This window comes from Stenella coeruleoalba, assembly GCF_951394435.1.
Source record: "Stenella coeruleoalba genome assembly, chromosome: 4".
Lineage (NCBI taxonomy): Eukaryota > Metazoa > Chordata > Mammalia > Artiodactyla > Delphinidae > Stenella > Stenella coeruleoalba.
Genome location: NC_137149.1, coordinates 34372977 through 34399497, shown reverse-complemented (window position 1 = coordinate 34399497; position 26521 = coordinate 34372977).

The window sequence follows — 26521 nt, the reverse complement described above, 5'->3', positions numbered from 1 at the left end:
GATAGAAATAAGTGTACTTTAGAAATATTTTGTGGGTAGAATAACTAAAATTTGGTGATCTTGAGACCATATCCAATATGAGGATAAAAGAAAGGGAGATTAATGTATTCTGCCTCCAATAGCTAAGTAGATATTAGTGTCATTCAATAAAATAGGAACTCACATGAAGGTGGTTTGGAATGGGACTGCAAAATGACAAATACATTGTGGTACATTTTAGATTCAGCTTGAGGCTATAACCATTTTAGTAAGTGGATCGAACTTGGTAGTGTATGATCGGCAAACAACATTTTTTTTTCCTTTTTGTCCATGCCATGCACAAGGCTTGCAGGATCTTAGTTCCCTGACCATGGATGGAACCTGGGCCCCCGGCAGTGAAAGTGCCAGGGCCTAACCACTGGACCGCCAGGGAATTCCCAAACAGCATTATTATTTAATTACCAAACTCCTTCAAATGTAGTCTGTAAGATTTCCCTTCTTTTTCTTTTTTCTCTTACAACATTCAAAATCTTTGGCAGGCCCTGTGGCTTTTAATCATTTTCATTTATGTAAGGAATTACATTCCTTTAAGTCACATGTATAAACTCTACATATATGGAGAATTTTTCTGTAATACTTTGAGTGTGCTCTATTATAGATGTGACTCTAACCTAAACATTATCTATGCTTCTTACGAGAAATGAGACTAGGAGAGAGAGAAAAAGAGAGCACTGAAAAACTAGTGAAGTCTGTCATAAAAGAATTCTGTCTCAGATCTTGGGGAAAAAAAAGAAAACGGAATTATTCAGCACAGTAATTTACTTTTATTTATTTATTTATTAAACATCTTTATTGGAGTATAATTGCTTTACAATGTTGTGTTAGTTGCTGCTGTATAACAAAGTGAATCAACTACATGCATACAAACATCCTCATATCCCCCCTCTCTTGCGTCTCACTCCCATGCTCCATAACCCACCTCTCTAGGTGGTCACAAAGCACAGAGTTGACCTCCCTGTGCTATGCGGCTGCTTCTCATTAGCTATCTATTTTACATTTGTTAGTATATATAAGTTCATGCCATTCTTTCACTTCGTCCGAGCTTACCTTTCCCCCTCCCCATGACCTCAAGTCCATTCTCTACAACTGCGCCTTTATTCGTGTCCTGCCCCTAAGTTCTTCAGAACCTTTTTTTTTTTTTTAGATTACACATATATGTGTTAGCATATGTTTTTCTCTTTTTGACTAACTTAATTCTGTATGACAGACTCTAGGTCCATCCACCTCACTACAAATAACTCAATTTCATTTCTTTTTATGGCTGAGTAATATTCCACTGTATATATGTACCACATCTTCTTTATCCATTCGTCTGTCAATGGACACTTAGGTTGCTTCCATGTCCTGGCTATTGTAAACAGAGCTGCAATAAACACTGTGGCACATAACCCTTTTTGAATTATGGTTTTCTCAGGATATATGCCCAGTAGTGGGATTGCTGGGTCATATGTTAGTTCTATTTTTAGTTTTTTAAAGAACCTCCATACTGTTCTCCATCGTGGCTGTATCAATTTACATTCCCACCAACAGTGCAAGAGAGTTCCCTTTTCTCCACACCCTCACCAATCTCCTCTTGTAGATTTTTTGATGATGGCCATTCTGACTGGTGTGAGGTGATATTCATTGTAGTCTTGATTTGCATTTCTCTAATGATTAGTGATATTGAGCATCCTTCCATGTGTTTGTTGGCAATCTGTATATCTTCTTTGGAGAAGTGCTGATTTAGGTCTTCTGCCCATTTTTGGATTGGGTTATTTGTTGTTTTGATATTGAGCTGCATGAGCTACTTGTATATTTTGGAGATTAATCCTTTGTCAGTTGCTTTGTTTGCAAATATTTTCTCCCAATCTGAGGGTTGTCTTTTCATCTCTTTATGGTTTCCTTGGCTGTGCAAAAGCTTTTAAGTTTCATTAGGTCCCATTTACTTATTTTTGTTTTTATTTCCATTTCTCTAGGAGGTGCGTCAAAAAGGATCTTGCTGTGATTTATGTCATAGAGTGTTCTGCCTATGTTTTCTCTCTCAGAGGTTTATAGTGTTTGGCCTTACATTTAAGTCTTTAATCCATTTTGAGTTTATCTTTGTGTATGGTGTTCGGGAGTGTTCTAACTTCATTCTTTCACATGAAGCTGTCCAGTTTCCCAGCACCACTTACTGAAGAGGCTGTCTTTTCTCCATTATATATTCTTGCCTCCTTTGAAAAAAATAAGATGACCATATGTGCGTGGGTTTAGCTCTGTGCTTTCTATCCTGTTCCATTGATCATATTTCGGTTTTTGTGCTAGTACCATATTGTCTTGATAACTGTAGCTTTGTAGTATAGTCTGAAGTCAGGGAGCCTGATTCCTCCAGCTCCGTTTTTCTTTCTCAAGATTGCTTTCACTATTCAGGGTCTTTTGTGTTTCCATGGAAATTGTGAAATTTTTGTTCTAGTTCTGTGAAGAATGACATTGGTAGTTTGATAGGGATTGTGTTGAATGTGTAGATTGCTTTAGGTAGCATAGTGATTTTCACAATGTTGATTTTTCCAATCCAAGAACATGGTATATCTCTCCATCTGTTTGTATCATCTTTAATTTCTTTCATCAGTATCTTATAGTTTTCTGCATGCAGGTCTTTTGTCTCCTTGGGTTGGTTTATTCCTAGGTATTTTATTCTTTTGGTTGCAATGGTAAATGAGAGTGTTTCCTTAATTTCTCCTTCAATTTCTCATCATTAGAGTATAGAAATGCAAGTGATTTCTGTGCATTAATTTTATATCCTGCTACTCTACCAAATTCATTGATTGGCTCTAGTACTCTTCTGGTAGCATCTTTAGGATTCTCTATATATAGTATCATGTCATCTGGAAACAGTGACAGTTTTACTTCTTCTTTTCTGATTTGGATTCCTTTTATTTCTTTTTCTTCTCTGATTGCTGTGGTTAAAACTTCCAAAACTATGTTGAATCACAGTGGTGACCATGGACAACCTTGTTCCTGATCTTAGAGAAAATGGTTTCAGTTTTGCACTATTGAGAATGACGTTGGCTGTGGGTTTGTCATATATGGCCTTTATTATGTTGTGGTAAGTTCCCTATATGCCTACTTTCTGGAGGGTTTTTATCATAAATCAGTGTTAAATTTTATCAAAAGATTTTTCTGCATCTACTGAGATGATCATATGGTTTTTGTCCTTCAATTTATTAATATGGTGTATCACATTGATTGATTTGCGTGTATTGGAGAATACTTGCATTCCTGGGATAAAACCCACTTGATTATGGTGTATGATCCTTTTAACATGCTGTTGGATTCTGTTTGCTAGTATTTTGTTGAAGATTTTTTCATCTATGTTCATCAGTGATATTGGCCTGTAGTTTTCTTTCTTTGTGACATCTTTGTCTGGTTTTGGTATCAGGGTGATGGTGACCTCACAGAATGAGTTTGGGAGCATTACTCCCTCTGGTATATTTTGGAAGAGTATGAGAAGGATAGGTGTTAGCTCTTCTCTAAATGTTTGACAGAATTTGCCTGTGAAGCCATGTGGTCCTGGGCTTTTGTTTGTTTGCAGATTTTTAATCACAGTTTAAATTTCAGTGCTTGAGATTCGTCTGCTTATATTTTTATTTCTTTTGGTTCAGTCTCTGATGGCTGTGCTTTTCTAAGAATTTGTCCATTTCTTCCAGATTGTCCCTTTTACTGGCATATATTTACTTGTAGTAATCTCACATGATCCTCTGTATTTCTACAGTGTCAGCTGTTACTTCTCCATCTTCATTTCTAATTCTATTGATTTGAGTCTTCTCCCTTCTTTTCTTGATGAGTCTCGCTAATGGTTTATCAATTACATTTATCTTCTCAAAGAACCAGCTTTTAGTTTTATTGATCTTTGCTATCATTTCCTTCATTTCTTTTACATTTATTTCTGATCTGATCTTTATGATTTGTTTCCTTCTGCTAACTTTGGGTTTTTTTTTTGTTGTTGTTGTTCTTCTTCTTTCTCAAATTGCTTTAGGTGTAAGTTTCATTTGTTTATTTGAGATGTTTCTTGTTTCCTGAGGTAGGATTACATTGCTATAACCTTCCCTCTTAGAACTGTTTTTACTGCATCCCATAGGTTTTGCATTGTCATGTTTTCCTTGTCATTTGTTTCTAGGTACTTTTTGATTTCCTCTTTGATTTCTTCAGTGATCTCTTTGTTATTTAGTAGTGTATTGGTTAGCCTCCATATGTCTTTAATTTTTACAGATTTTTTTCCTGTAAGTGATATCTAGTCTCATAGCATTGTGGTCAGAAAAGATACTTGATATGATTTCAATTCTCTTAAATTTACCAAGGCTTGATTTGTGACCCAAGATATGATCTATCCTGGAGAATGTTCCATGAGCCCTTGAGAAGAAAATATATTCTGCTGTTCTTGGATAGAATGTCCTATGAATATCAACTAAGTCCCTCTTGTTTAATGTATCCTTTAAAGCTTGTGTTTCCTTATTTATTTTCATTTTGGATGATCTGTCCATTGGTGAAAGTGGGGTGTTAAAGTCCCCTGGTATGATTGTGTTACTGTCAATTTCCCCTTTGATGGCTGTTAGCATTTGCCTTACATACTGAGATGCTCCTATGTTGGATGCATACATATTTACAATTGTTGTATCTTCTTCTTGGATTGATCCCTTGATCATTATGTAGTGTCCTTCTTTGTGTCTTGTAATAGTCTTTATTGTGAAGTCTATTTTGCCTGATATGAGAATTGCTACTCCACCTTCCTTTGGTTTCCCTTTGCATGGAATATCTTTTTCAATCCCCACACTTTCAGTCTGTATGTGTCCATAGGTCTCTTGTAGACAGCATATATATGGATCTTGTCTTTGTATCCATTCAGCCAATCTATGCCTTTTCATTGGAGCATTTAATCCATTTACATCTAAGGTAGTTATTGATGTGTATGTTCATATTAACATTTTCTTAATTGTTTGGGCTTTGTTATTGTAGGTCTTTTCCTTCTGTTGTGTTTCCTGCCTAGAGAAGTTCCTTTAGCCTTTGTTGTAAAGCTGGTTTGGTGGTGCTAAATTCTCTTAGATTTTGCTTGTCTGTAAAGGTTTTAATTTCTCTATTAAATCTGAATGAGATCCTTGCTGGGTAGAGTAATCTTGGTTGTAGGTTTTTCCCTTTCATCACTTTACATATGTCTTGCCATTCTCTTCTGGCTTTCAGGGTTTCTGCTGAAAGATCAGCTGTTACCCTTATGGGGATTCCCTTGTATGTTATTTGTTGCTTTTCTGTTGCTGCTTTCAATCTTTTTTCTTTGTATTTAATTTTTGGTAGTTTAATTAATATGTGTCTTGGCATGTTTCTCCTTGGATTTATCCTGTATGGGACTCTCTGTGCTTCCTGGACTTAACTATTTTCCTTTCCCATATTAGGTAAGCTTTCAACTATAATCTCTTCAAATATTTTCTCAGTCCCTTTTTTTAATCTCTTCTTCTCCTGGGACCCCTATAATTCGAATGTTGGTGCGTTTAATATTGTCCCAGAGGTTTCTGAGATTGTCCTCATTTCTTTTCATTCTTTATTCTTTATTCTGTTCTACAGTAGTTATTTCCACTACTTTATCTTCCAGGTGACATATCCGTTCTTCTGCCTCAGTTAGTCTGCTACTGATTCCTTCTAGAGAACTTTTAATTTCATTTATTGTGTTGTTCATCATTGTTTGTTTGCTCTTTAGTTCTTCAAGGTTCTTGTTAAATGTTTCTTGTATTTTCTCCATTCTATTTCCGAGATTTTGGATCATCTTTACTATCATTACTCTGAATTCTTTTTCAGGTAGACTGCCTATTTCCTCTTCATTTGTTTGGTCTGCTGAGGTTTTAACCTTGCTCCTTCATATTCTGTGTGTTTCTCTGTCTTCTCAATTTTGGGATGATTCATTGTCTATTCAGGTATTCCACAGATGCAGGATACGTCAAGTTGATGGTGGAGATTTAATCTGCTACTCCTGAAGCTGCTGGGAGAAATTTCCCTTTCTTTTCTTTGTTCACACAGCTCCTGGGGTTCAGCTTTGGATTTGGCCCTGCCTCTGCATGTAGGTCACCTGAGGGTGTCTGTTCTTCGCTCAGACAGAACGGAGTTAAAGGAGCAGCTGATTAGGGGTCTCTGGCTCACTCAGGAAGGGGGAGGGAGGGGTATGGAATGTTGGGCAAACCTGCGGTGGCAGAGGACAGAATGGCATTGCAACAGCCTGAGGCTCACAGTGTGTTCTCCCGGGGAAGTTGTCCCTGGATCACAGGACCCTGGCAGTGGCGGGCTGCACAGTCTCCCGGGAGGGGAGGTATGGACAGTGACCTGTTCTTGCACACAGGCTTCTTGGTGGTTGCAGCAGCAGCCTTAATGTTTCATGCCTGTCTCTGGTGTCCACGGTGATAGCCGTTGCTCACACCTGTCTCTGGAGCTCATTGAGGCAGTGCTCTGAATACCCTCTCCTCACACACCACGAAACAATGGTCTTTTGGTTCTTAGGCAGTTCCAGACTTTTTCCCAGACTCCCTCCTGGCTAGCTCAGGTGGAGTTCACACAGCCAGCTGCAGTCCTCTCCCTGGGATCCGACTGAAGCCCAGGCCTCAGCTCCCAGCCCCCGCCCACCCGAGCACGTGAGCAGACAAGCCTCTCGGGCTGGTGAGTACTGGTTGGCGCTGATCCTCTGTGTGGAAATCTCTCTGCTTTGCCCTCCGCACCCCTGTTGCTGCGCTCTCCTCCATGGCTCCGAGGCTTCCCCCCTCCACCACTGGCAGTCTCCGCCCGCGAAGGACATTCCCAATGTGTAGAAACATTTCCTCCTTCACAGCTCCCTCCCAGAGGTGCAGGTCCCATCCCTATTCTTTTGTCTCTGCTTTTTCTTTTGCCGTACCCAGGTACATGGGGAGTTTCTTGCCTGTTGGGAAGTCTGAGGTCATCTGCCAGCGTTCATTAGGTGTTCTGTAGGAGTTGTTCCACATGTAGATGTATTTTTGATGTATTTGTGGGGAGGAAGGTGATATCCACATCTTACTCCTCTGCCATCTTGAAGTTTCCCCCCAGCATAGTTCTTTAAATAATTGTAGAAAAATATCTTAAGATCATTAAGAGAAAAACAGCACCCATCTCTTGGGTTTCTTCTATCTTCTAGATGTGATTCTTCAAATAGCAATAACTTAAAAAAATAACAAATCACTTCACTGCAAAGGAAAAATGAATGAAGAACTATCCAGAAATGTTTGAAACAGGCTCAGATGTTTAAATATAAGGATGTTTCCACAGACACTAAATTTAGAGTTCTAGAAATTAAGGTCGAACCTTCAATCAATTATCCTAAGCAAAGCTTGAGAACACCAATAGGAAAAGAGAAAAAAATGCATCTTGTGAAATATTTGCAGCTGTTGTCACACTTGTTTGATATTGATAGAATGTCCATAATGTATAAGGTGTTAAACTTACCACATCTGAAGCAGCTCTTGACTCCCAGAGTTTTCATTTTACTATGTATATGAATAAACAAGTGCAACATCTATGTAAATTGACTTTTTGACTCTAGTATTATATTTTGTTCTTATTCCCAACCCTTATTTTGGCTTTGTTTGACAGACCAACAATGTGTGAAGAACTATAATCTTAATTTTGTCCATTATGTTTTCCCATTTTGATTTTTTTGAGATTGCTGATGTTCACTTTTAGGAGGTCATATTTTGAACAAAAAGAGCCCCATCCAAAACACCCTCCTCCAGTCATGGCTGAGTCTGTCAGGTGTGGACTCCTAACCCATCCAAAGGAAGCTATTTCATAAGATAAACAGGTATCTATGATCCCACACACATACATCCACACAAAATGAGCAGGAACAGTCACACTGCCTCCAGAAACTAAATTGGATATAAAAAGAGAATGAGTTACTGAGAAACAAACCTGAAAAATAAATACATAAAGAGAAACCCTGAATGGAGGTTGTAAGGGATCCTAAAAGCCAAAGTTATGGTAAATTATAAAGTTTAAAAGAAGCTACAACATAATGTTTTGTTCTGTTTGTTTTTAATATACACAGAAAAGAAGGAGCTTATTGGTAATAAAGAGTAGAAACAGACACAATGAACAAAGTGACATGATGAGAGACACTGAGTCATGTTAATGACAAAACTCTAGGAAGGATATCCAGGAGTTCCTTCTACTGGGAGCCCAGCGCTACAGTGGATTCAGAACTAACCTTCTAGATATGTAATGGTTCTGGGATTTCAGTGAGGTTTTGATTTTCTTATCTAGGGCCACAGTGAATGTTTGTAAGGTTGAGCTTTTTTTTTTAAATCTTTATTGGAGTATAATTGCTTTACAATGGTGGGTTAGTTTCTACTTTATAACAAAGTGAATCAGTTGTACATATACATATGTTCCCATATCTCTTCCTTCTTGCATTTCCCTCCCTCCCACCCTCCCTATCCCACCCCTCTAGGTGGTCACAAAGCACCGAGTTGATCTCCCTGTGCTATGCAGCTGCTACCCGCTAGCTATCTATTTTATGTTTGGTAGTGTATATATGTCCATGCCACTCTCTCACTTTATCACAGCTTACCCTTCGCCCTCCCCATGTCCTCAAGTCCATTCTCTAGTAGGTCTGTGTCTTTATTCCTGTCTTACCCCTAGGTTCTTCATGAGAGGGTCAAGTCCAAGATGGAAGACTACAGTGACACACAACCCACATTCAGAGCTGTGGTGACCTGGACAAAGGACACATTTGTATGATTCATACATCCAATCTAGTTCCTTCTAGTTTGCACACTGTGGTCTCACCCTTATCACCCCAAATGAAATGTTAGAATAAACTCCCTTTTTACTAACTGAATTTATTTATTATTATTATTATTATTTTTGTGGTACGCAGGCCTCTCACTGTTGTGGCCTCTCCCGTTGCAGAGCACAGGCTCCGGACGCGCAGGCTCAGCAGCCATGGCTCACGGGCCCAGCCACTCTGCGGCATGTGGATCTTCCCAGACTGGGGCACGAACCCATGTCCCCTGCATCGGCAGGCGGACTCTTAACCACTGCACCACCAGGGAAGCCCTGAATTTATTTTTGAAGGAAAAAATAAAAATTAAAAAACCAAACTTAAGCGGTGTGTTACTCTACCTTTACCTCATGTGTATAAAAAAGTGGGCTCTCACAATGAGATATCACCTCATACCTGATAGAATGGCTATTATCAAAAAGACAAGAAATAACAAGTGTTGGTGAGGATGTGAAGTAAAGGGACTACTCATGCACTGTTGGTGGGAATGTAAATTGGTGCTGCCACTATGGAAAACAGTATGGAGGTTCTTAAAAAGTTCAGAATAGAATTACCATATGATCTGGCAATTCCAGTTCTAAGTATTTATCTGAAGAAAACAATAACACTAATTCAAAAAGATATATGCAACCCCCATGTTCATTGCAGCATTATATATAACAGCCAAGAAATGGAAACAACCTAAGTGTCCATCAATGGATGAATGGATAAAGAAGATGTACATTACCTCCCAAGGACTTATTTTATAAATGGAAGTTTGAACCTTTCAACTCTCTTTACCCATTTCACCCACTTCGCCAGAGGCCAGAGGTAGGGGTGTGAAGCAGGTGACTATAGTTAATAATATTGTATTGTATTTTTGAAAGTTGCTAAGAGAATAGACCTTAAAAGTTCTCATCACAAGAAAATGTGTAACTATGTATGGTGATGGATGTTAACTAGACTCATTGTGGTGATCATTTCACAATATATATATATATCAAATCATTATGTTGTACAACTAATATAATGAAACAAATATAATGTTATGTCAGTCATATATCAATTAAAAAAAAAGAAACAGAGGGAATGGAAAGAAATGTGGTCTCTAGTAAGTTTGCCTCTAAGATTCCTTCAAGTGCTATTATCTGTTCTTTCCTTTAAATTTAATGTGAATTTTTTCAGAATTTAGACCCTGTGATTGCACTGTTGTCACCTAGATGACTTAATCTTATGTGGATCTGCTCACTGCAGGAAGCATGAGATTTCTAGATTCATATTTTAAGCTTACTTTAATTGTCTTGAATATATATGATACAATTATATATATATAATATATATATATAAAATTTAGACCAATGTTTGTCATTCTCTGAAGTATAAAGAGTACAATGACAAAATAGTCTCCTTCCTTAATCTGCATGTAATTTAAGAAGGAGACTTAAAAAATAATTATAATAAAATGGAGGTTATGACATAAATAAACACACAGTGTAATAGAAGCATTTAGGATTGTTGTCAAGCCCAAATTTGGGGATTAGGGATAAGGAAAACTTCTGGAGAAGATAACACCTAAGTTGAGTTTTAAAGAAGAGAAGAGAGCCAGTTAAGGGAAAAATCAGACAGGCATTGTAGGCAAGAGAACAGATACAGAAAAGAATCAATTATTGAGAGAGAGCAGAGCTTTACAGCAATGCTGATTGAACATTTTTTCAAATTACAGTCCACTTGTGTAGAATATAAGACCTACAGCCCTCTGAAGACAATTTCCAATCCCTAGTAAAAAAGTATTTTAAAAAAGTAAAGGGAATTAAGATAACTGAATTTCAGTATACTTTTGATGTTAACATGTATGAATTATTCTCATAACAAGATAAAAGTATCAATACATATGTAGTTATATAGTTAAATAATCAACACATTTTATATTAACCCTATAAATCATTACACTTACTTTAGCAATATAATGCCCTTTATATTTTCTTTATTTTGCTTTTTTGTTATAGATTATATATGTACATGATAAAAAAGAAAAAGAATATTCAATGAAAACTGTATCTCTCCCTGTCTCCCAAAATCTCTACAAATATTGATAGTTTCTTTGTGTCCTTCCCAAGTTATTATATATATTCACAAACACATATATTTCCACACACATACACAACTGGTGAACTTTTCTTTCCCAGATTTAAGTATATATCTTGGAGAGCTTTCCAGACTAGTTCAATGCTTTTTTCTTTTTAATATTTTTAACATTTTATTTTGAACTAATTTTAGACTTATAGAAAAGTAGCAAAAATATTATTAATTTCCTTATATCACTCACTATGCTTTTCAAAATGTTAACATCTTACATAAAGAGAGTAAATTATCAAAAACAGGAAATAAGGGACCTCCCTGGTGGTGCAGTGGTTAAGGTTCCACGCCCCCAGTGCAGGGGGACTGAGTTCGATCCCTGGTCAGGTAACTAGATCCCACATGCATGTCACAACTAAAAAAAGTTCACATGCCACAACTAAGGAGCACACCTGCTGCAGCTAAGACCTGGTGCAACCAAATAAATAAATAAATAAATAAATAACAGGAGACACTGTTACAATATTGTCACTTAAGCCAAAGACCTTATTCTAATTTCAACAAATTTTTCACTTATGACCTTTCTTTCTTTCATGATCCTATCCAGGATCCCACGTTATACTTAGTCATTATTTTCCCTTGGTCTACCAGTCTGTAAGAGTTCCTCAGTCTTCCCTTGTCTTTCATGACCTTGATATTTGAGCAGTACTAATCAGTTACATTTGCAGAATTTCCCTCAGTATGGTTTTGTCTAACGTTTTCTCATAATTAGAATGAGATTATGTGTTTCTACATGAATGCCTCAGAAATGGTGGAATCATTAAGAAGTTGTTTATTCCAGGACCAGGACAGGAAAAACACAAGGTAAACCTGGAATATGAGGTGATGTAGGAATGTAAGAAAATGTTCTAAAAGGTGAAGGTTTTCTGGAAGGACACAAGAGCCAACATGACTAATGATCTAATGTCCAAATGGCCCTAATGACCAAAGTGGGATCATTGAGAAACAAAATGAAAAAACAATGGTACTGGATTTTAACTTATAGAATAAATTAAATATTCATAAGTATGTAGTGATATCAATCAATAATTGAGTAAATAAATAAATGGGGAAATGAATAGCTCTTAAAATGAAGTTCCACTTAGTGAATTTGGAGAAACAGAGAATCGACATTAGGCAAACACCACAGTAACAACTATTGTAGATAAGATCCACCAACGAATCCCAAAATTAGTGGGCAAAAGTATGAGAAAGGGGAATTGCCTAGTCTCAAACCATCTCCTCTATTAACTATAAAAGAAAACATATTAACTTTCCTGTGGAGAAATCTGATACACACCAACTTAACCATATGATCACAGTAGCCATTATTTGTCATACAATATATGAGCTATTTGATGTGATGCATGGAGAAGGATACAATCTCATAATTTAGTTTTCAACAGATAACTTTTTGTATAGATAACATATTTATGAGACTTTAAATTTTTTAATATTAAAAATTTTAATGTAAAACAATACAGTGCAAGTCTTTACACTTACATTAATAGTCTACTTTATACATGATTTTCAACATGTTTATGTCTAGATTTCCAGAAATGAATATTTAAGTAATTTGTTATGTTAACATCTATAAACAAACTGCCCTCCATGCAGCTGATGCCAGTTTATATTCAACACAATATTTGTACTACAGTCTCAACAACAGAATGTGCTGAGCATTTAAATGTTTACAAATGTTATGGGTGATACATAGTGTTTTAGTCTGGTTTTTACTTATGTTTCTCTTTATGTGTTTTCTTGGGCTACTTTTACTTCATAACCTAAGAATTTTATTTTCATATCTATTATCCTTTTTAATGGAGTAATTGGTCTTTCTTCTTTTTATTAACTTATGGGAGCTCTTTATATATTAGGGAAATAATTCCCTCATCTGTAATATGACTTGCAAATATTTTACCACATAAAAAGTTATTTAAATAGCATACATTCTGAGGAGTAAGTTCTATTAGTGGGTCATCATTGTTGTTAGTAGTGATTTTCCAACTACTTTTATTCTCACAATTAGAACCAGTATGTTACTTTGTATCTTAAAAGTGATGGAATATCAAATGTTTTAAAGATTAGCTGCTTCCATTTTTTTCTAACTTATTTCTTCTAATAAATTTAAACTTTAGGCATGATACATAGAAGATTTGCTCTATATTTATTGGTCAAAAAAGAGCTATATAAATCAGGGCTTTGTTAAAAAAAACTTCATAGGATTTTAGATCTAGCATATTATTTTTAAGAGCTAGCATTTTTTAAATTGAATATGAAATTAGAGATTTTGCCAAAAAATACAGTTATTGTCTTTCCCACAACCATAAAACCTCTGGGTTTATTTGACTCAATGTCAGGTTGCCCTATGATGCCCAATGTATCAATCAAAACTGATAAGCAGCAGAAATTTGAATTCTAATTTATTATAGTAATTCTGGTACAATGTCACCTAAACATGATCCCCATAACCATATCCCTAGCAAGTAAGGAATGAGTTGGTCTCTGAACCCAACATACCTACAATGAGGATTCTTATGCCAAACACTGATGGTCATTGTCCCCTCCTTCAGTTTTCCCTTTATCACTAAATGGGATATATATACATAGAGAGAGAAAAGAGAAAGTCAGGGCAGGGAGGGGAAGAGAGTAGAGACAGAGGGGGAGAAAATTTTATATGATTATCTAAAGCACTGGTTTCCAAGCTTTTTTTTTATTACATACTCAGATCAGCAAAGTTTTCAGCTTGCATCTCCAATATATGTTTTATAAAATTATAAATTAGACATATTCTATCTAGTTATCAAATGTCAATAACATAGATCTGTGTTCTTCAGCTTTTGATAAATAATGAGAAGTTCTGATATTTTTCTCATTTCTAATGAATCCTCTTCCACATATTCTAGAGGATAAACATCATACTTTGGAGGGAGTTGTAGTAGAGAACCTGGAAGACAGGTTCTTCCGTAAAACCTGGTCCTATAACAGCAGAAACATAACAATGAATTTGGAATTCATGACCAGAACAAGAAAATAGTACCTAATCAAAAGTAAAAGATTGATGTTTTTTTCTTAAGATTGACAGAATTATAAAGGTTTAAAGATGTTCAGGGTGTTTAGGAAAGTGTTCATGGATAAGGTGAGGTTCAAACTGAGCTCTGAATGAGAATACATAGAATAAAAGCAAGAGATAAATTAAGCAGATTTTATTGAATTAAAAGTTTCTGAATATATTATTGTGCCGTGCACACTAGAGTAACATGGGTTAAGGAGAGAAATGGGAACGAGGTGGCACATCCATGGGGCCAGCCTTCTGACATGAAAGGATAAATGACCCAACTTCCCTTTATTTCTAGAACACGTGCAGATGGTGCTAAGTACTTTCACACAAATAAAGTCCTAAAGAGCAGGCTGCTTAGTCTTTAATATGTGTTTATGATATGTGTTTATAATATGATTTAAAAATCACCTGGACATGTTGGTATAATACAGATTCTGATAAAGTAGATCGAGGTGGGGTGTGAGATTCAGTATTTCTAAGAAGAACATAGGTGATGACAATCCTGCTGGTTCATGGACCACACTTGAGTACCAAGTATGAAGAGGTCAAATTCCCCACAGGCCTTATTTTGTGACTTTTAATTTTGATGATTTCAAAATTACAGAAGAATTTCAAGGGTACATACTATCAACATCACTTAACACTGTTGATGATAACTTTGACCACCCAGCTGAGGTAGTGTTTATCAGTGAAGTTATTCTTTTTTTCCTTTTTTCCATACTTAATTCTTTGGAAAGAAGTCTCTATGTTCAGCTCATACTTAAGGAATGAGGAAGAATGCTCTATTTCCTAGAGGATGAAGTACATACTTAATTATTTGAAATTTATTTATTTATTCCATCATTTACTTATGGGCTTATAGCTACTCATTTTATATTCTGAGTTATAACCAACACTACTATATTTTCTGTTCAAATTGTTCCAGGTTTGGCCATTGGGAGCTCTTTCAGTTGGCTCCTATTTTGCTTTAATTTAGCTTCATCACTGTGTCTACTTTTGAATATTTCCTTGTTTTCTGGCACTACAAGATTCTCCGGACTCATCTTCTAAATTCCCTGCCCCGGTTCTAGAACCTGCTAGTTCTCAAAGGACTCTTGGTTTCTTCTTTTAGAAAATAGTATTAGAAACCAGTATCTTGGTGCTAGACGTGCTTATGGCTATGAGGGTGTCATTGCTTCTAGGCCCTCTCAGCTGACAAAGCAACAAATATTTGTGTGTGTAGTAACCTGTGTCTATATACATATGTACATATCAGACAAATCTCAATTGATGCATATTCTACAAAATACATAATCAGTACTCCTCAAAATTTTCAAGACCATCAAAAACAAAGTCTGAGAAACTGTCCCAGCCACACGGATTAGTGTACACTTCTCCCCTTGCTTGTCTGTAAACCTCCTACTCCAACAGTGAGAAACCTGCTTCCCACCACCAACTATCAATTTGCTTAGCTGTTCAATTTTAGCATACATGTATAGTGGTTTAAATTTGTTAACCTGTACCCCCAAGGGAAGCAGCTTTATCAACTAGATTACAGTGTTTATTACATCCCTTTCTCTTTTAGGTTTACAATCTCCACTCATTTCCAAATGTACATAGGTAAGCACCTTTTCCCCCATCCCCTTCAGGAAAGATGCTTCATACATTTGTAGTACAGTTAAATTGCCTTTTTTTTTTTTCCCATTTACATTAGATTCTGGGACCCTTCAGCATCCTAAATGATTTTCTACTGCATTATAATTTAATTTTTAATCTCTAATTTTTTAATTGTCTTTCTTCTTCCTGTTTTGAGTTTAGTTTACTCTTCTTTTTCTAGTTTGCTAAGGTGAAAGTTTAGGTTGTTATTGATTTTTTAGATCTTTCTTATTTTCTAATATGTGCATTTCATGTTATAGCTTTTCCTCTAAGCTCAGCATTCACTGCATCACACAAATTTTGATAAGTAGTATGCTTGCATTTTGTTGATATTTCTCTTGATAATTTTTCTTGGACTTAGGGTTACTTAGAAGTGTGTGGTTTAATATTCAAATATTTGGGATTTTCCACATATCTTTCTGTTAATAAATTCTAGTTTAATTCCATTATGGTTAGAAAATATACTTTATATGATTTCTATTGCTTTAAATTTGTTAAGGTATGTTTTATGGTCCAGAATGTGACCTATTTTGAGGGATGCTTCATGTGGGCTTGAGAAGAATGTGTATTCTGCTCTTGTTGAATGAAGCAATCTATAACTGTAAAAGAAATCAATTTGGTTAATAATGCTGTTCAGGTCATTCATATTCTTATTGATATTCTGCCTGTTTGAACTGTCAAACGGGTTTTTTAATTTTCAATCTATAATAGTGGATGAGAGTTGTCTGTTCCTCATCTCAGTTCTTGCCTTCTGTTATTTGACATTCTGTTGTTAGGTGCCTTTGCATTCAGGATTGTTGTCTTCTCAGAGAACTGACCCCTTCATGATTCTGTCATCTCCCTCTTTACTCCTGATAATCCTCCTTGCTCCAAAGTCTGATTTGTCTAAAACTGATATAGTTACTTCAGCTTTCTTTTTTCCCCAGCTTTCTTTTGATTAATGTAGCATAGTGCATCTTTATCCCTTTTTTTTTTTTTTTTTTTTTTTTTTTTGGTATGTGGGCCTCTCACTGTTGTGGCCTCTCCTGTTGCGGAGCACAGGTTCCGGATGCGCAGGCCCAGCGGCCATGGCTCACAGACCCAGCCGCTCTGCGGCATGTGGGATCTTCCCGGACCGGGGCACGAACCTGTGTCCCCTGCATTGGCAGGCAGACTCTCAACCACTGTGCCACCAGGGAAGCCCTGTCCCTTTATTTTTAACCTACTTGGGTTTCTTTAAATTTAAAGTGGGTTCCTTGTAGAAATCATACATTTGAGTCTTTTTTTTTTCCTTCCACTCTAACAATGGCTATCTTTTAATTGGTGTATTGAGTCCATTCATTCATACTTAAAGTGATAATAGATGTAGTTGAATTAATCTCTACTATGTTTGCAACTGTTTTCAATTCACTGACTTTTGTCTTTGTTCCTCTTTCACTCTATTTCTGCTTCCTGACTTTAATATTTTATATTATTACATTTTATCTATTGCCATATATTAATTATACATTTTTAAAGTTTTGTAGTTGCCCTAGAAGTTATATTTTAAACTAATCTGAATCCACATTCAAATAACACTATAGCACTTCACATGTAATATAGTTCCCTTCCCACAGAGTACTTCCAATTCCTCTCTCCTGCCCCTTGTGCTATACCTGTCATTCATTTCAATTTTCCATATGCTATTATCACCCAATATGTTGTTATTATTAATGTTTGAAACAGTTATTTTTAGATCATTAAAAATAAGAATGAAATTTTAATAAGTGATTTTATCCTACCTTCTTTTATTCTTTCTCTGATGTTCTTCTTTCTTTATGTAGATACAGGTTTCTGCTTATATCCTTTTCCTTCTTCCTGAAGAAAGTCTTTTAACATTTTTTTCTGAGTATAATTCTAGGTTCGCAAGTTTTTTTCTTTCAACACTTTAAATGTTTTATACCACTCTCTTTCTGCTTTCATGGTTTCTGATAACAAGTTCACTGTAATTTTTATGCTGCTCTTCTATAGACAAGATTATTTTTCTCCTCTGGCTTCCTTCAATATTTTCTCTTTGTCTTTCATTTTCTGAACTTTGAACATGATATGCCTAAGTGTGTTTGGGTGTTTTTAGTGATTATCTTAGTTTTCTCTCAGCTCTTGAGTCTGTAGTTTGGTGTTTTAAGTTCTCAGCCATAATAACATGAAGTATTTCTTCTGCTCCATTTTCTCCTCTCCTTCTGTATTGTAGTTATACACGCTACACATTTCAGTGTTGCTCCCCAGGTGTTTTTCTTTTCTCTCATTGTATTTCAGTTTTGGAAGTTTATACTGACCTGTGTCCTTGACCATTTTTCTTTCCTCGGCCACGTCAAGTCTACTGGTATGCCCATCAAAGGCACTCTTTGCTTGTTAACATGTTTTTTTTTTTCCTAGCACTTTCTTTTGATTCTTAGTTTCCACCCCTCTGCTTACATTTCTCATCTATTCTTACATGTTGTCTATTTCCCATTAAAGTCTTTAAGATATTAATCACAGTTATTTTACATTCCCAGTCTGATAATTCCAACGTCTGTGTCGTAGCAAATCTGGTCTTGATGACTGCTTTGTCATTTCAAAGTGTTTTTTCCTGACTTTTGTCATGCTTTGTAATTTAAAAAAATTCAAATATGTTGTTTTTGGCAATAGCAACTGAGGTAAATACTCCTTTAGTATGAAGATATATGTTAATCTGCCAAAGAGTTGGGTGATGTAGTTCATAACTGTTATAATATTGTAAATTGCATTTTATTTCAATTTCCAATTGTTTACTATAAGTATATAGAAATTTGAGCTGTGTGTATTGAAATTGTACCCTGCAAAGCTATTAAATCCATTTATGAGTTTGATTAGTTGCTTTGCAGATTCCTTATAATTTTCTACATAGGCAATAATGCCACCTATGAATAGAAGTTTTACTTCATTTCTAATCTTTCTAACTTTTCTTTTTCTTTAGTGTTTTCAGTAGCTAGGAATTCCAGTACACTGTTGTACAGAACTGATGAGAGTAAATATCCTTCTGCTGTTCCTTATCTTAAAAGTATTGCATATTTCACCATTAAGTATGTTTGCTAAAAGTTTTACATAGATACTCTTTATCAGACTGAAGAAATTCCCTTCTACACCTAGCCTGCTGAAGTGTTTTTAACATCAAAAATGGGTATTAAATTTTGTCGGTATTTTATATCTACATAGTCAGAAATAATCGTAAGATTGTTTTTCTCCTTTATTTTGTTAATATGGCAAATTGTTACAGAAAAATGCCATCCTTAGGTAAATGCCAGTTAGTCATGGCTGCCTGTCTGGTCCACCACCACATTCACCCAACGCCATGCTTGCCACAGCCCATTACTGGATACAATGAGTACTAAGGCAGGACATTTCTGGTAAGACAGGGGATTGATCCAAAAGGCAACTTTGGCTCAAGAACTCATTCACCTGGCCGAAACTTTCTTGAACTGTATTCTAATACTCTTTTACCCAATCTTCTTTCCTTCACTCTCTCTTTCCATGTGTTTTGGATTTTCATACCCTATTCTTGCACACACTTTATTTTGCTTTTCTCCCCAATAAATCTCTTGCACATCTAATTCTATCTTGGAGCCTGCTTCTCTGAAACTGAAACTGATGCAGAGGTGTTAAAACCTCTAATAATTATAGCAAATTTGTCTTCCCCCCCACCTTTGCTTTGTTAGCCTTTGAAACTCTATTATTAGGCAAATTCATATTTATGTCATTCTGGAATTAAGAGATAGAATGTAATCTTTTGTATTTACCCACACATCTACTATTTCTTGTGTTCTTTATTCCTCCTTGTAGATCTGAGTTTTCATCTAGTGTGATTTCTGTCACAATCAAGGATAAATAAAATTAAAGAGGGCACATGCACAAAAAACAACAACAACAACAAAAAACCTTTCTTAAGCATTTATCATAGGGCAGGTTTACTACTGATGAATTCCCTCAGTTTCTATTTAGCTGAAAATGCTTTTATTTTACCTTCATTATTAAGTATATTTTCTCTGGATATAGAATTCTACACTGACTATTTTTCCTTTTAGTATTTTAAACATGTTTTTCCATTATCTTTAAGTTTCACTGTTTCTGATAAAAAGTCAGCTATCTTTCATATCACCAGTCACTATACGACAGGTGTCATTTTTCTCTGGTTCCTTTCAGGATTTTCTCTTTTTATCTTCAGTTTTTAGCCGTTTGACTATGCTGTATTTTGAATTTTATTCTATTTAGGGTTTGCTGAATTTTTTGAATCTGTAAGATATTTTCCTCCAAATTTAGAAATGTTTCAGTCATTATTTCTTCAAATATTTCTGCCCCATATTCATTATTCTATTTCCTTCCTCTTTTCCTCCCTCCCTACCTACCTCCTTCTGCTCTCTATTTCCCTATCTCCTTATCTCTACTCCAACTGTTCACATACTTGAGTATTTCCTACTGTCCCATATGTGATTGAGGCTCTGTTTATTATTTTCAATCTTTTTTTCTGAGTTCTTCAGATTGAACAATTTATTTGACCTATTTTAAAGTTTACTGAACCCTTCTGTTATTTTCAAAATGCTCATAATCCCTTCATTAAAGTTTTTATTTCAGATACTGAACTTTTCAGTTTGAGAATTTTCATTCGAATCTTGTTTATAGTTTTCATTTATTGGCTGAGATTCCCCATTTGTTCATTAATTATAATTTCTTTTAAAGTCTTGAACATATTTTCAATAGCTTCACTGAAGTCATTGTTTGCCAATTTCACCACTTGTTTCATCTTGGGTTTGATTTATACAAACTGCTTTATCTCACTGCTAGTTACATTTCATTGTTTCTTCATGTGTCTAATAATTTTGTTAGTGTTCTGGACACAGTTGATATTACATCTTAGAGTCTCTGCATTCTGTTATCTTCCTCTGAAGAGTATTTATTTTTGTTCTAGCAAGTAGTTAATTTGGTTGGACCCAAATTCAAAACATGTTTCCACTGTGGTAGGCAGCAGCTGAAATCTCTGCTTTAAGTGTTTCAGCCTTCAATCTATTCTTTCTTGCCAGCCTCCTTACAACCCCCTCATCCCATTTTCTCATGTGTAGTCCAGAATCAGGCAAGAACTGAGTGGAGTTACTTGCAAATATCAGGGCTTCCCTTTATATGGCTCCTTTCTGGGATTTCCTTCTTACTTTTTACCTGCCCAGACAGCCCTGACTCCATCCTCTGACTGCTCAAGCCATTAACAATACAGCTTATTGCTTAAGTTTAGCTTTTCCATACCTTATAAGCTGGAGTTTTTTCTAAGACCAAAAGCTATATAAAATCAAATACACCCAATGCAGCATCCTATTTTCAAGAATTGACTTTCCTCTGGTTTTGGTCTTCAAATATTTGTTGTTATTACTGTAAGTTTTGCCCAAAGTTTATCATTGTTATCTGTGGAAAAGCTACTCCAATACAAGCTACATTGGTATTACCAGAAGCTGAACTCCCTCAATGCATTTGAAACTGACTGTGTGTGTTAAATTTAGCAGGCACCAGGCAAGACCAGAGTATATCCTGGAAGCCCAGTTTTATTAGCACTACAATAATATTGGTATGCATGCATGTATGATATTTTTAAATGTATTCTGAGGCACACAGTGTAGCACATTGACCAAAAATGAAAACTTTCAAGACACTCACCCAAGATTAAAATCTAGGCCCTACCATTTACTCACTCTATGACTTTGGACTATTTAGGTTTTCTAAATCTTAGTTTCTTCATTTATACCATGAGGATAATAAACTACCTACCTATGGTATATTCATGGCTAATGTTCTATAGATATTCACTTCCAATTATTTGCAGCCAGTTTCCACTCTAGTTTATCAGTGTCTTTGCACTAACAATTACTTTTAAATTTACTTTTTCATAGTAATTGTCGAATCCCTCCTCTTTTGCCTTTCTTACACCTAGGAGAGGTAAGCAAAAGTTGATGGAGTGTTTCAGAAGTTTTGCTCCCTGATGAAAGCAACAAACATGATTGGTTTAGCCCTTCCATCTTATTCCTGTGTTAAATACAAGCATAATATTCAGAGCTTCTGCAGCCATTTTAAATCCATAAGGGAGAAAGCAAGAGAATCTCAGTGATACTATTCCTCACACCACTGAGCTCTCAAATAATGTCAACAGCTACTTTTCACTAGACTTCTTGTTATATTAAGATAAATACTCTCCCCTTTGTTTAGGTCACTATTAATTAGATATCTAACTACTTGCAGCTGAATGCATTCCTTACTGATACACTACTACTTCATGGATTTGTTTTGAACATCAATTGTGATAGTTCATGTAAAATGTTTAGCTCACAGTGTATCCCATAGTGAGCAATTAATAAATGTAAACTATAATTTTTATTTACTTATTTATGATCTAACTTTCTTCCAGAATTATTTGAGATGGCTTATGGAAACACAATTCAACAGAGTCAGAAAGAAAAGCAGCTTAAAAAATAGAATTACTAAAGTTAAGACACAAAACATATTCCCAGAGATACATAAAACTGCTACAGGCAGTTCTCAAATTTGATTTGGGTTTCCTAGAAGGTAAAGTAAAAAGAAAGCAATTCCTGGTATTAAGAACCAGGAAAAAAAATTTTTGCTAAAGGTCAAGTAACAGTAAAATGAAAGAGAGGAATTAGAACTTGTAAATACTGAATTTCCAAGATATAACCTAAGCTTCTGAGTTACTGCACACTGCATCATGTTAGGGGGCTTTAATAGGGTACCCAGATTTCACACAACATCATTATCCCACACCTAGTAGAAAAGGAAAAATTCACTATGATAAAAGTGAGTTTTCCCACAGGGAGAAAAATGTATCTGCTCCAAACTGATAACTAGAAAAATCTTAAAAGTTGTCTACCATGATAATTTCTTGCAATGGTTGTTTCCTTTAAAATTTATATTCACATCCTGAGAAAAAAATCAGCCTGGGCAGTTTCTGAAAGACTCTAACATACCCAACTGCTTTATTTTTAAAAACTATTTATAACTTTTAATACCCTTGCAGTAACCAAGAAAATCACAGTCATATAAGAGACAGAGAAATATGCATCATAAATACCCAAACATTGAGGCAATCTTCGAGAGAGAGAGAGAGAGAGAGAGAGAGAGAGAGAGATGACTCTCAATAGAAGCAGTAACATATTCCTATTGGTATATGCCCCACTTATTGTGAAGTATATATTATCTAACACAGAGTTGTCAGTCTGAAAACAGAAAATCTGCTTTAGGAAAACAGTAGCCTCTTTTCTTAAAAGTTCAAAACTCTCAAGAGCAAGGGAGTATTTATAATTTTTGATACTTTCCAAAAGAAAATTTTAATATTTCTTTTAGAAATTTGGGTGCATTTCTATAAAACAGGAAACCGACAGTAACACAATAAGAGTGGGGGATTTTAACATCTCACTCACACCAATGGACAAATCATCCAAACAGAAAATTAATAAGGAAACACAAGCTTTAAATGACACAAGAGACCAGATAGATTTCATTATTTATAGGAAATTCCATCCTATAAAACAGCAGATTACACTTTCTTCTCAAGTGTACACGGAACATTCTCCAGGATAGATCACATCTTAGGTCACAAATCAAGCCTCAGTAAATTTAAGAAAATTGAAATCATATCAGGCATCTTTTCAGACCACAACACTATGAGATTAGAAATCAATTACAGGGAAAAAAAACATAAAAAAACACAAACACATGGAGGCTAAGCAATACATTACTAAATAACCAACAGATCACTGAAGAAATCAGAGGAAATTAAAAAAATACCTAGAGACAAATTACAACGAAAACATGACAATCCAAAATCTATAGGATGCAGCGAAAGCAGTTCTAAGAGAGAAGTTTATAGCAATACAAGCCTACCTCAAGAAACAACAAACATCTCAAATAAACAATCTAACCTTACACCTAAAGGAACCAGAGAAAGAAGAACAAACAAACCCCAAAATTAGCAGAAGGAAAGAAATCATAAAGATCAGAGCAGAAATGAATGAAATAGAAACAAAGAAAACAATAGCAAAGATCAATAAAACTAAAAGCTGGTTCTTTGAGAAGATAAACAAAATTGATAAACCACTGACCAGACTCATCAAGAAGGAGAGGACTCAAATCAATAAAATTAGATATGAAAATGGAGAACTTACAGTGGATACCGCAGAAATACAAAGCATCCTAAGAGACTACTACAAGAAACTCTATACCAATAAAATGGACAACCTGGAAGAAATGGACAAATTCTTAGAAAGGTATAACCTTCCAAGACTGAACCAGGGAGAAATAGAAAATATGAACAGACCAAACACAAGTAATGAAATTGAAACTGTGATTAAAAATCTTCCAACAAACAAAAGTCCAGGACCAGGTGGCTTCACAGGTGAATTCTATCAAACATTTAGAGAAGAGCTAACACCCATCTTTCTCAAACTCTTCCAAAACACTGAAGAGGAAAGAACACTCCCAAACTCATTCTATAAGGCCACCATCACCCTGATACCAAAACCAGACAAAGAACTCACAAAGAAAGAAAACTACAGGCCAATATCACTGATGAATATAGATGCAAAAATCCTCAACAAAATACTAGCAAACAGAATCCAACAACACATTAAAAGGATCCTACACCATGATCAAGTGGGATTTATCCCAGTGATGCAAGGATTCTTCAATATATGCAAATCAATCAATGTGATACACCATATTAACAAATTGAAGGGTAAAAAACATATGATCATCTCAATAGATGCAGAAAAAGATTTTGATAAAATTCAACAACGATTTATGATTAAAAAACTCTCCAGAAAGTATGCATAGAGGGAACCTACCTCAACATAATAAAGACCATATATGACAAACTGACAGCAAACATCATTCTTAGTGGTGAAAAACTGAAAACATTTCCTTTAGATCAGGAACAAGACAAGGTTATCCAGTCATGCCACTGTTATTCAACATAGTTTTGGAAGTCCTAGCCACAGCAATCAGAAAAGAGAAAGAAATAAAAGGAATCCAAATTGGAAAAGAAGAAGTAAAACTGTCACTGTTTGCAGATGACATGATACTATACATAGAGAATCCTAAAAATGCTACCAGAAAACTACTAGAGCTAATCAATGAATTTGGTAAAGTTGCAGGATACAAAATTAATGCACAGAAATCTCTTGCATTCCTATACACTAATGATGAAAAATCTGAAAGAGAAATCAAGGAAACACTCCCATTTACCATTGCAACAAAAAGAATAAAATACTTAGGAATAAACCTACCCAAGGAGAAAAAATACCTGTATGCAGAAAACTGTAAGACACTGATGAAAGAAATTAAAGATGATACAAACAGATGGAGAGATATACCATGTTCTTGGATTGGAAGAATCAATACTGTGAAAATGACTGTACTACCCAAAGCAGTCTACAGATTCAATGCAATCCCTATCAAATTACCAATGGCAGTTTTTACAGAACTAGAACAAAAAAATCTGAAAATTTGTATGGAGATAAAAAAGACCCTGACTAGCCAAATCAGTCTTGAGGGAAAAAAAAGAGCTCAAGGAATCAGGCTCCTGGACTCCAGACTATACTACAAAGCTACAGTAATCAAGACAGTATGGTACTGGCACAAAAACAGAAATATAAATCAATGGAACAGGATAGAAAGTTCAGAGGTAAACCCACACACCTATGGTCAACAAATCTATGACAAAGGATGCAAGGATATACAATGGAGGAAAGTCTCTTCAATAAGTGATGCTGGAAAAACTGGACAACCTCATATAAAAGTATGAAATTAGAACACTCCCTAACACCATACACAAAAATAAACTCAAAATGGATTAGAGACCTAAATGTAAGACCGGACACTATAAAACTCTTAGAGGAAAACATAGGAAGAACACTCTTTGACATAAATCACAGCAAGATATTTTTTGATCCACCTCCTAGAGTAATAGAAATAAAAACAAAAATAAACAAATGGGACCTAATGAAACTTAAAAGCTTTTGCAAAGCAAAGGAAACTACAAACAAGACTAAAAGACAACCCTCAGAATGAGAGAAAATATTTACAAACAAATCAACGGACAAAGGATTAATCTCCAAAATATATAAACAGCACATGCAGCTCAATATTAAAAAAAACAAACAACCCAATCCAAAAATGGGCAGAAGACCTAAATAGACATTTCTCCAAAGAACACATACAGATGGCCAAGAAGTACATGAAAAGCTTCTCAACATCACTAATTATTAGAGAAATGTAAATCAAAATTACAATGGGATATCATCTCACACCAGTTAGAATGGGCATCATCAGAAAATGTACAAACAACAAATGCTGGAGAGAGTGTGGAGAAAAGGGAACCCTCTTGCACTGTTGGTGGGAATGTAAATTGATACAGCCACTATGGAGAACAGTATGGAGGTTCCTTAAAAGACTAAACATAGAATTACCATATAACCCAGCAATCCCCCTACTGGGCATACACCGAGAAAACCATAATTCAAAAAGACACACGAACCCCAATGTTCACTGCAGCACTATTTACAATCGCCAGGTCATGAAAGCAACCTAAATGCCCATCGACAGATGAATGGATAAAGATTATGTGGTACATATATACAATGTAATATTACTCAGCCATAAAAAGGAATGAAAATGGGTCATTTGTAGAGACATGGATGGATCTGGAGACTGTCATACAGAGTGAAGTAAGTCAGAAAGGGAAAAACAAATATAGTATATTAACACATATATGTGGAACCTAGAAAAATGGTACAGACAAACTGGTTTGCAGGGCAGAAGTAGAGACACAGATGTAGAGAACAAACGTATGGACACTAAGGGGGGAAAGCATCGGCAGGGGTGGG